The sequence below is a fragment of the Littorina saxatilis genome, linkage group LG13, assembly GCF_037325665.1.
Source record: "Littorina saxatilis isolate snail1 linkage group LG13, US_GU_Lsax_2.0, whole genome shotgun sequence".
Classification (NCBI taxonomy): domain Eukaryota; kingdom Metazoa; phylum Mollusca; class Gastropoda; order Littorinimorpha; family Littorinidae; genus Littorina; species Littorina saxatilis.
Window position 1 is genome coordinate 31,676,762 of NC_090257.1, and position 11,380 is coordinate 31,688,141.

At 41.4% G+C, this 11,380-nt stretch overlaps 1 long non-coding RNA gene across 1 annotated transcript; it reads right to left on the reverse strand.

The window, feature by feature from the left end:
* Positions 1-867: 867 nt before the first annotated feature.
* Positions 868-11,119, reverse strand: LOC138945506 (uncharacterized). Its single transcript, XR_011449020.1, has 6 exons — positions 10,342-11,119; positions 9,682-9,750; positions 8,451-8,544; positions 7,305-7,475; positions 6,754-6,853; positions 868-2,794 (listed from the first exon to the last, which is right to left on the reverse strand). It is a non-coding gene; the product is annotated as an uncharacterized lncRNA (long non-coding RNA).
* Between the last annotated feature and the right edge of the window lie 261 nt (positions 11,120-11,380).

Sequence of the window (11,380 nt, forward strand, 5' to 3'; positions counted from 1 at the left end):
CCTCACACATTTGCAAAGTTCCACAGTTAGGCAGCTGAATTAAAGCATTACATAATGCATAGTGTAAACTCTAGGCCTACTTCAAGGTCTTATTACTTCAAGATGCATACACGTGCTGTTGTATCTGTTAGTGCTTGCCGGACACCAGTGCTGATTAAAATGGCTTAGATTGTTACTAATTTGAAACTACAGTATGTCCTTTTACGCGTTGTGGCAACTGAATTTTGTTGGTACCGATGATTTATACAAAGACTTTTATCACAGGTTTCTTCCATATCAAACATTTATACTTACCTTCAAGTTCGAGTTTACCTTTACTTTCACGAGGAGAGTCTGTGTGTGTGTGTGTGTGTGTGTGTGTGTGTGTGTGTGTGTGCGTGCGTGTGTGCACGCTTAAATATTCTTGATTTTTGAACATAAGCAGTTTATCTGTCATGGAGTTGTGTGTGTTTTCATGTCTGCGTGTTCTTTTCCCCCTCCTTCCTCCTCTCGGCAGTCCGGCTTCAGTCATTTTATTCCTCCCCTCAAAGCAGACAGCAGCATTGTGTTAATGTTCAGAACTTTGCCAGGTTTTTTGTTTGTTTGTTGTGCTTCTTTAATTTAGGTTTGTTGTTTGTTTAAAACACTCAAACATACGCACACATCCACACGCACACTTTTACTTTTTAAGTTATAATAAGTATTGCATTCAGCCACGGTTTTTTTTCTCAGTTGATATTCTGATTTTTGCCATTTTTTTGTGTAATTTGTTTTTGTTGTGCTTGTTTGATGTAGGTTTGGTGTTGTTTGTTTAACACACACTCAAACACACACTAACCAGACACACACACACACACCACCACCACCACCACAAGAATAGGTTTACACTCACTTTTTCCTCCACGTTTTAATTTTGGCAATATCATTAACCCAGGATTGCAAAGCAGGGATCATTTGTCAATTTCATAACAACGTACATACAATTTCAGCTGGTCACTTCAATAAAATGTGCATCACCACAGGTTTCTGCTGGAATGACAGTGTCTTATCTGTCAACACAAAATACACACACACAAAATGAGTGTGATGCTGTATGCCTCCTAACAGATCCTAACTTCACCCTCCAAACCTCCGTGCAGATGTATGTTCTGTGCACAAAAATAACCTTTTAAAATATACAAAATGCAGACGACATTTCTACATTTGTAGTTGTGCTGCAGACCTGTTTACCCCCATAAGTGTTTTGGAGTAATGCTCAGCCCCAAAAATAGTAATCCTGGTACAAAAATAGTAATCATCCAGCATTCGTCGCCAATTACAACGCACATGACAACTGTGTCTGCGAAACGCAATCATGCACATATATCCATCATTCACAAACAAAACACATCAGTCAGTTTTTGTAGTCATCATAATGTCAAAGAAGATTACATCAAAAGCACATGCATCACTTCTTCTTTTTCTTTTGCTCGTAGTAGGCCTTTTTCAGTGTGTCAAGCGCTTCTCTACTGTACTTGCGCTTGCTGAAGGTACTGAACTTGTCAAATTCAGGTGCACGGAGCCCCTGGGGCTTTTAGTCATACCTCAGGCAGCTATCTGTTAGAAGAACTACCAAGTTTCATTGACTTGCACCCAAAGAGTCAAGAACTGCGATTTTTTTACGAATCAATTTCGTACTCGGACCCGGCTGGTCTTGACCTATTTTTGGATCTAAATTTAGATCAGGTAGATCACCACATCATGCACAAAAAGACACGTCACTAGCAAACTATGTCAGACATCATCATGAGTTTGTATAAAACAAAATGGAGGCCGGAATCACTCAGTTGAATCGAACTCCGACCAAACACCACGTAATAACTAGGTTAATTTATGCACTCGCGTGAACAAGAAACTGTCGAGCTTCACAGATGTCGTCGTTGGGTAGTTTTACTACCATAGGAGGATTTTTGAACTGTAAATGCACTCAGCTGCAACAAAAACGCAAAACGAAGGCTGTAAGCTGCACTGTGCCTTTAAGTAGCTCAACACAATGATCGCAGCCCAGGGTGCTAACACAGTTTGGAAGGTCAAGGTTTTATAGTATGCTTCACTAACGGGATCTTATAAAAAAAGCTAAAACATTTACCACTGAAGAAAAACCATCTCTGAACAATTCAAAATTGTCACACTACTAGTTTTACATTTTAAGGATTTTGCCTAGTGCACATCTTTTTATTATGAAACATTTGTATTGTAAACAAAAGAAAACACAATGTCTTGTGATCTGTAAATGTTCTTAATACAGGGAACTTTATACATTGTTCAAGTGAAGTACTGTACAGCCTATTTAGCTTGTTCATTTTCTCCCTATAATCTGCTACAATTCAATAAACTGCTGTAAACTTGTGTGCCCTTAAAGTAGATTTATGTCCTTCTGTGTGGGCACCTTCTTCTTCTTCTTCCTCTTCAGTGTTCAGTGTTTGCATTTGGATGTGTGCTCTCTGGCCAAGTCTTGTTGCACAGGGGTGGCAAGGAAAGGCCACCCTCTCAGAACGTGTTGCAGAGTCTGTTCTTCCTACCCTAACCACAGTCGCACGCTGTAGGTGCAAAACCTATCCTTTTGATGTGTACCTTCAGACAGCAGTGTTCTGTGCAAAGGCGAAAGATGGCTGTCTGTTCTGCGTGAGTAAGATGGGGCTATGGTCTTGAATGAGCTGGTAGCTGTCTGTCTTTAAAAAAAAAAAAAAATAGACATCAAAGAAGCTGCAGCACCAGCCAAGTGTTGACTGTTTTCTTTATGTGTAACCTGGTCCTGGCAGTAGCTGTTGTCCATCTGTAAACAAGCAAGATCATTATTATAATATATTGATGGTGTATTTGTTTTACCCAAAAGACGATTAAAATAACATTTAATTTTTGTTTTAGTTATGTGGCATACATGCAGTGGAACGATCATATCTTGTGATATCTTCCCTCTGAGAAAAAAACTACTATTCAAAATGTACTTTTACATACTTTTTTGTTAACTTAGGCTTTTGAAGATCCACATCCAATCCTGCCACAATGTAGGCACAATCATAGGCTAAAATTGTCAGGGTTATTTACCATCGAACTGTCCTCAACATTCTATGCTGACACACACACATGCACACACACACTGGCACAGACACATAACTTGACTTCACTTAGGAAGGTTATGTGATGCTTAAATCATTTGTCTTGCCACTAGTTCATCACAAGTAACCACTGTGTTTATTGCTGGTATGTGCTTAAATGGAGGGATAGTCTTATCCCATGATAAAACATTTTTTTTTTTAAAAAGCCTGGCAGGTGATGTGAGATGTGAGCCAAACTGTGTTCACGAAAAGCAGGCGGCCTTTAATAACACAAAGCTGCCTCTGTACACAATTCTGCTTTTACACATGCTATCCCTTAACTTGGATTCATACCAAAAATCAAGCCTGGTTTCATAGGAAACAGTCAGAATGTTGATTCAGCATTTAGAATGATAATCTTATTTCATGTACACACCTTGGCAAATCTGACAATTAAGTAAGCAGAAGTTTTCTTCACGGGACGGATTTGCTCATTTTATTATGTAGCAATGCACTTCACTTGGTCACATACACCCCCCCCCCCCCCCCTCTGTGCACAGTGATAGTTTTAAACAAGGAATTCTGTAAACACAGGGGTGGTCAAATACACCCCCCCCCCTTCCCTCTGTGCACAGTGATAGTTTTAAACAAGGAATTCTGTAAACACAGGGGTGGTCAAATACACCCCCCCCTTCCCTCTGTGCACAGTGATAGTTTTAAACAAGGAATTCTGTAAACACAGGGGTGGTCAAATACACCCCCCCCCTTCCCTCTGTGCACAGTGATAGTTTTAAACAAGGAATTCTGTAAACACAGGGGTGGTCAAATACACCCCCCCCTTCCCTCTGTGCACAGTGATAGTTTTAAACAAGGAATTCTGTAAACACAGGGGTGGTCAAATACACCCCCCCCCCTTCCCTCTGTGCACAGTGATAGTTTTAAACAAGGAATTCTGTAAACACAGGGGTGGTCAAATACACCCCCCCCTTCCCTCTGTGCACAGTGATAGTTTTAAACAAGGAATTCTGTAAACACAGGGGTGGTCAAATACACCCCCCCCTTCCCTCTGTGCACAGTGATAGTTTTAAACAAGGAATTCTGTAAACACAGGGGTGGTCAAATACACCCCCCCCCCCCCTTCCCTCTGTGCACAGTGATAGTTTTAAACAAGGAATTCTGTAAACACAGGGGTGGTCAAATACACCCCCCCCTTCCCTCTGTGCACAGTGATAGTTTTAAACAAGGAATTCTGTAAACACAGGGGTGGTCAAATACACCCCCCCCTTCCCTCTGTGCACAGTGATAGTTTTAAACAAGGAATTCTGTAAACACAGGGGTGGTCAAATACCCCCCCCCCCCTTCCCTCTGTGCACAGTGATAGTTTTAAACAAGGAATTCTGCTGTAAACACAGGGGTGGTCAAATACACCCCCCCCCCCCCCCCTTCCCTCTGTGCACAGTGATAGTTTTAAACAAGGAATTCTGTAAACACAGGGGTGGTCAAATACACCCCCCCCCCTTCCCTCTGTGAACAGTGATAGTTTTAAACAAGGAATTCTGTAAACACAGGGGTGGTCAAATACACCCCCCCCCCTTCCCTCTGTGCACAGTGATAGTTTTAAACAAGGAATTCTGTAAACACAGGGGTGGTCAAATACACCCCCCCTTCTTCCCTCTGTGCACAATGATAGTTTTAAACAAGGAATTCTGTAAACACAGGGGTGGTCAAATACACCCCCCCTTCCCTCTGTGCACAGTGATAGTTTTAAACAAGGAATTCTGTAAACACAGGGGTGGTCAAATACACCCCCCCCCTTCCCTCTGTGCATAGTGATAGTTTTAAACAAGGAATTCTGTAAACACAGGGGTGGTCAAATACACCCCCCCTTCTTCCCTCTGTGCACAATGATAGTTTTAAACAAGGAATTCTGTAAACACAGGGGTGGTCAAATACACCACCCCCTTCCCTCTGTGCACAGTGATAGTTTTAAACAAGGAATTCTGTAAACACAGGGGTGGTCAAATACACCCCCCCCCCCCCCCCTTCCCTCTGTGCATAGTGATAGTTTTAAACAAGGAATTCTGTAAACGCAGGGGTGGTCAAATACACCCCCCCCCCTTCCCTCTGTGCACAGTGATAGTTTTAAACAAGGAATTCTGTAAACACAGGGGTGGGACTCTCTTGTGATGAAAAAGGAGGAAATCCCTTTTTTTCCAGGGGGTTCGGGGGCATGTTACCCTGAATTTTGGTTAAATGGTACATTAAAATCTGTGCAATCTGACAAAAAAGACATTCTCCACACTCCCCAACCTCCCCCCCCCCCCCCCCCCTCAAAATTACTATTAGTTATCAGGAGTTTTCAGTCAGCACAATTTAACTCTCAAGCCTCCAGTGTTCTGTTTCATCTCCACGTCTCTCCAAATCATTCAGTCAACAAGTCATAGATATTGTAATGAAATGTGACGCGGAAAAATAGATTACTCCAGCAGAATTCGTAAGTTGTGTCCGCGGAAATCCGCGGAAAAGTCCCACCCCTGAAACAGCACTGCATGGTGCCTTTTCCAGAAATAAATTCATCAAAAAATGTCAACTCACAACAGCAAGAGTCAGTGTGTCGATTGTTCATATGTGACAAAGTTGAGGGATGAGCTTATCCTATGTTAAAGCCTGGCCAGAACTGAGACGGTGACGAGAAGTAGTGTGCCTATAATGACACAATGCTTTCTTCGTAAGCAATTAGATTCAACATCTCAGATCTGGTCAGGCCTATACAAATGCCATCTCTCAACTTGGTCCATACAAAAATCATGAACCTGGCTTAATTCTGTACAGAGTGGGAATTTGTTTTTCTCTTTTTCGAAATCCAAAATAAGCAAAATCAGGTCTTAAAATCAATCAATCAATATGAGGTTTATATCGCGCGTATTCCGTGGGTACAGTTCTAAGAGCAGGGATTTATTTTATCTTTTTATTTTATGCAATTTATATCGTGCACATATTCAAGGCGCAGGGATTTATTTATGCCGTGTGAGATGGATTTTTTTTTACACAATACATCACGCATTCACATCGGCCAGCAGATCGCAGCCATTTCAGCGCATATCCTACTTTTCACGGCCTATTATTCCAAGTCACACGGGTATTTTGGTGGACATTTTTATCTATGCCTATACAATTTTGCCAGGAAAGACCCTTTTGTCAATCGTGAGATCTTTAACGTGCACACCCCAATGTAGTGTACATGAAGGGACCTCGGTTTTTCGTCTCATCCGAAAGACTAGCACTTGAACCCACCACCTAGGTTAGGGAAGGTGGGAGAAAATTGCTAACGCCCTGACCCAGGGTCGAACTCGCAACCTCTCGCTTCCGAGCGCAATTGCGTTACCACTCGGCCACCCAGTCCAAGTCCAAATGGAGCAAGTCTTAAAATGGGAGTGAATTTACAGATGTTATGAACAAGAAGTCTGCGAAAACAGGGTCATTAATAGGAAGGAGTCTTAGATTGGGGTGTCTTAAAAGGGGCAGGGGTGGAGGCCACTGTAATGACCATGAAATAATCAAAATAATACTATCAGTCATCTTATTCTCTACCAAATTTCTAGAGGTCAAGACAATGATACAGATTATTTACTTGTGTCACTGTTAGTGTCATTCTATGAATAACAGACCGATAGAAAGAGAGCTCTGTGTCTTGTACCTGGGTTCGTGCTCAGTTGCTTGAAAATTGACTTGTCAGAGGTTCTTCTTCAGCCTTACACCAGCCTACAGCGGTAGCTTCTACTTCACCAAACTTTGTTCTGAAACAAAACAAATAAAACATCTTCAGGGTCAAGCATATGTATCAAATCATGATCACACAATTAAACCTTCTTCTTTGGTCAGTACTATTGAAGATTTGTTAATTGTTTCTTGTTCACAAAAGCACTAATCAAAAAATTGCTCCAGGGGCTTGCAACGCAGTACAATATATTACCTTACTGGGAGAATGCAAGTTTCCAGTACAAAGGACTTAACATTTCTTACATACTGCTTGACTAAAATCTTTACAAACATTGACTATATTCTATACAAGAAACACTTAACAAGGGTAAAAGGAGAAACAGAATCCGTTAGTCGCCTCTTACGACATGCTGGGGGGCATCGGGTAAATTCTTCCCCCTAACCCGCGGGGGGTTGTACAAGATAATGAAATAGAGTGAATTTTGAAGTGCATTCATAATTAAAGCCCAATCATGTGGTTTAACCTACCTAGTCTTGAAAAGCCTGTCCGAGGAAACAGATCAAGCACCCTTCCGCAGACCTTCCTGACGGAAGAGTCTTGGTTGTAACCGCTCACTTTCTAAAGTAGTCCATAAGCAGTTCCATGTGCCTATGTTATCACTGTAACCAGCTCCTTTGTGTACCTGTGATCTGGATGAGCTGCAACACATAAAACTTTCATATGAACACTATGTCAAGTATACCAGTTAGCATCCATCAAACACTGACTGACTGAGGAGCATCACAAGATCTGTTCTAAGGAGGTAACAACTATTGTCACAAAGTGTTTATGATACAGCTGCAGGCACATGGCACTGAGTGGTCAATTGGTGAGGGGGGGGGGGGGGGCAGAAGTTCTGCTCAGTCTTGTCTGCTGATACTACACTTTGTGGTGGTGTAAGGCAGGGAATCACACCCCAACCACTGGCCCCGCCCACCTGGTGTCGAGTGCCTGTGGATACATCAGTCCCAGTCATGGCTGGCCCCCGGTTGACAACTGCCATGTACGTCATGTACGGGTACATTTACTTTGCAGTACAGATTAGTTTTCAATAGCAATGACATCATGGACGCACACCTGCCCAACGCAGACAAGGACAGCAAAATCAGGGACCAAACGTGATAAAGAGTAACTAATCGTCACAAACATCAAAATGCTTTGCATTTCTTGACCAGATAACAATCATTTCTGGGCAATTGAAGATTATTATTCCACCTACAGGCTATCACCCCCATGGCTGTTACTTGTAACACATTTCATTTCTTAAAATATGTTTTGTAAAGTAATACTGTAGTTAATAGATTTCTCTGAAAGGCACATTCCTTCTCATGAAAACAATTTGGCTCACCGTCTAAGATCTGGTCAGGCTTTAAAATGGGATAAGACATGATCTCTTAACTTGTTCACATACCCACAATGAACGGTCTGGTTGCTCTCTGCGCCAAGTGCGATTGTGTTATGAATAAATGCTGTAAAAGCTACAACTGTACTAGCTCATTTAAAAAAAAAATCACAAAATGTCATTTCACCACAGCAAGCAAACAGTGTGTTTATTTCTGGTATAGAACAGACACACACATACACACACACACACACATACACCAAAGCAACACAAAAGCCCAAAACATGCCTACCATCTAAATGAGGAATCCAGTTCCAACTGTCTTCTGCCAATATAACACTGCCAGAGACACCATGGTGTAGAAAGTCAGTTTAAAGAGAGACTACCTGAAAGAAAAATGATACAATAATAATAAAACACCCAGTGCAATAGACATACTTGCTCGTTAAAGGCTTACTTTACCATGTAAAAACATTTTGCTTCACAGTCTCAGATCTTGTCAGGCTTTTACTTGGGATAAGATCATCCCTCTACTTGGACGAATAGCAACATAGATCAGCTTGAATGCTCTCTGTGCAGAGTGGTTTTTGTTTGTTTGTTAAAGAATTAGTTTTGTTAACAACACTTGGTACCTTTTTGTGAAAATATTTCATCACACATTTTAACTCACCACAGCAAGCAGTCACTGAATATATAATTTTTTGTATGTGGCCAAGATGAGGGATTCCATGTTAAAGCATAGCCACATTATACTGTAGTGACAAGGCAAGTGGGCCTTTAAATTGTAAACTGATATATTGTGCATTTTGACTTCTTCATAAATTATAACCCTGATGCAGGCAGTCATCAGTACATGTAGTGGTTTAGTCCCTTGAATGAGAAAAGAATGACTTTGCAAGAAAGAAACTTGGAGTCAAAGTCAAAATACCCTTTAAATTAAAAACTATAGATTCCACAGGGTTTGAAGTTAGAAAGCTCTGAAAATAACTCTGCTATTTGAAATTGACTAATAGTATTAACTTATACCGCCATACATGATACACATGTACAGACAAATGAACTAAGGCTTGTGAAGATCCATAATCCTGCTACACAAAGACACAATCATTCAGAGGTTGAAATTGCCAGGGTCATTTTCCATCCCCATGTAGCCTGGATTTAATTACTGGCATGTTTTTCAGTTAAAGAGATGTGTCACTCAGAATGACAGGAGATGGTTCACTCAATGCAGAGCATAATATAACATTGATTTCTTCATGCCATCTGATTTGCAGTTGAATTCACAGGGCGAGAAAAATTCTAGACTGTCCTCAACATTCTATGCTGACTGTAAATTGTAATTATATAATACATCCACCCTAGCTAACTGGTACACTAATCACTTGCTCTGGCTTACTTCTTTTTCCAACATAATAAATCTGTTATTTGTACTTTAGCCTTTTGTGGTAAAATATTCTCATTACCACCAGTTGCACTCACAAGCTATTGCACTAGTGTATTTTGGAAATGATCAAAGGACTTACTTGTGTTCTACAACAGCACCATGTCAGTGTTGCGGGAAGAATGAGGCAGGGCTTGGTAATAACTGAGACCTGCAAGTAAACAGAACATATTTAGAATCCCAGCATGTGTTATAATTTGTGTATATTTATATTATAAGGTCTTACATTGCAATAACAAACACACACACACACATGCACACACTCATTCAATGTGCTCTATGTGCTAAGAATAAGAGTGATTGTTTAATGAATTAACGCTGAAGAAGCTACTAGTTGCTTAAACACATTCATAGCAAAATGTCACTTGATCATATCACCACATCAAGCACACTGTATCTTCATTTCTGGTTGTATACATTGTATGCAAGTGGAGGGATGATCTTATTCCATGTAAAATCCTAGCTCAGCTGATCTCTCTCAACTTGGATTCATACCAAAAATCAGGAGCCTGGGTGTTTCTGTTCAGTGGGCATTTCCCTATTTGTTTTATTTGAATGCATTTCTTAAAAAGAACACTTCCTCTGCATAGCCGTCAGGATGTTGGTTCCACCTTTAGGAATGTGTCTTAGTGGACGGACAATCTTATTCCATGTACATGTTCCATTCCTTCGTGCATTATGTGATTCTACTGTATTTTAGTCATAAACAATGACCTTCATTCTAATAAGAAGAGACTATTACCTTTCACCTCGGACGTGTCAACTCATATTTTGCCGCTGAGTCGGTGGACAGTTGCTGGAAACCGAGTCCGTCGTCACACTTCGGGCTTTGGCAACTAAGTTCACTTTGCGGGTCTTTCCCCTTGTAACACCATACTTGTTCGATCACAGTTTCTTTGTTCATCGGCCGAAGCAGGCCCCTCCTTCGCTCCCGTCTCGGCCACAGTTTCCTCAGTGCAGTCGCTGAGTCGGGCATGAGAGCCCGCCCTTGAACGCACTCTCCCCTGTACCGCATAGTTTTAAACCTCCCCACCTTTTTAATCTCCCTGTTTGCCGGAGCTAACCACTATCGGTAACAGTGACTCAACCGCAGGACTCTGAGACGTTCGCAAGAACCCAGTCCTCTTCGGAAGAAGATGATCAAAGATGCATTGCCGACGCCGGCCATGTTGAATTAGTGAAAACCGAAACGTGGAAGCGAAACTAACTTATCTTCGGGAATCAATTAGGAAAACTATATGTGTAGTAGGTAGAAAAATGGCATTTAATGAGACAGATAAAACTCGGATCAAATGAGAAAGAAAGAACTATCCAAACTTGCAAGCACAGCCGCGGTAGTCCCTAAGTACGTACTGAAGTTCCCGATCCATGTTTTAGTCTAACCAGCGCTGTCTCTAGTCTATAGATGCGCAACAGGATAAGAGATACCCTGAGGTTATAAGTGATACTCCCACATACGTTGCACAAGCATAGTTTAACGTTACCTTATGTACGGTCCAACCGGTGTGCAATGGGTGCTCTCTTTCGCTCTCTCTCTCTCTCTCTCTCTCTCTCTCTCTCTCTCTCTCTCTCTCTCTCTCTCTCTCTCTCAACAGTGTTAAAACAGTTTTCGGATAAGTTTTCCATGACGGTCAATCTGGATAAGACAAAGGTAATCGTTTTTAGAAAAGGAGGATTTTTGGCAGCAAATGAAGCCTGGAAGTACGGAAACGAGGACATAGAGGTTGTGAACAGCTACAAGTACTTGGGGCTAAATTTCACCACAAAATTGTCATTGACGC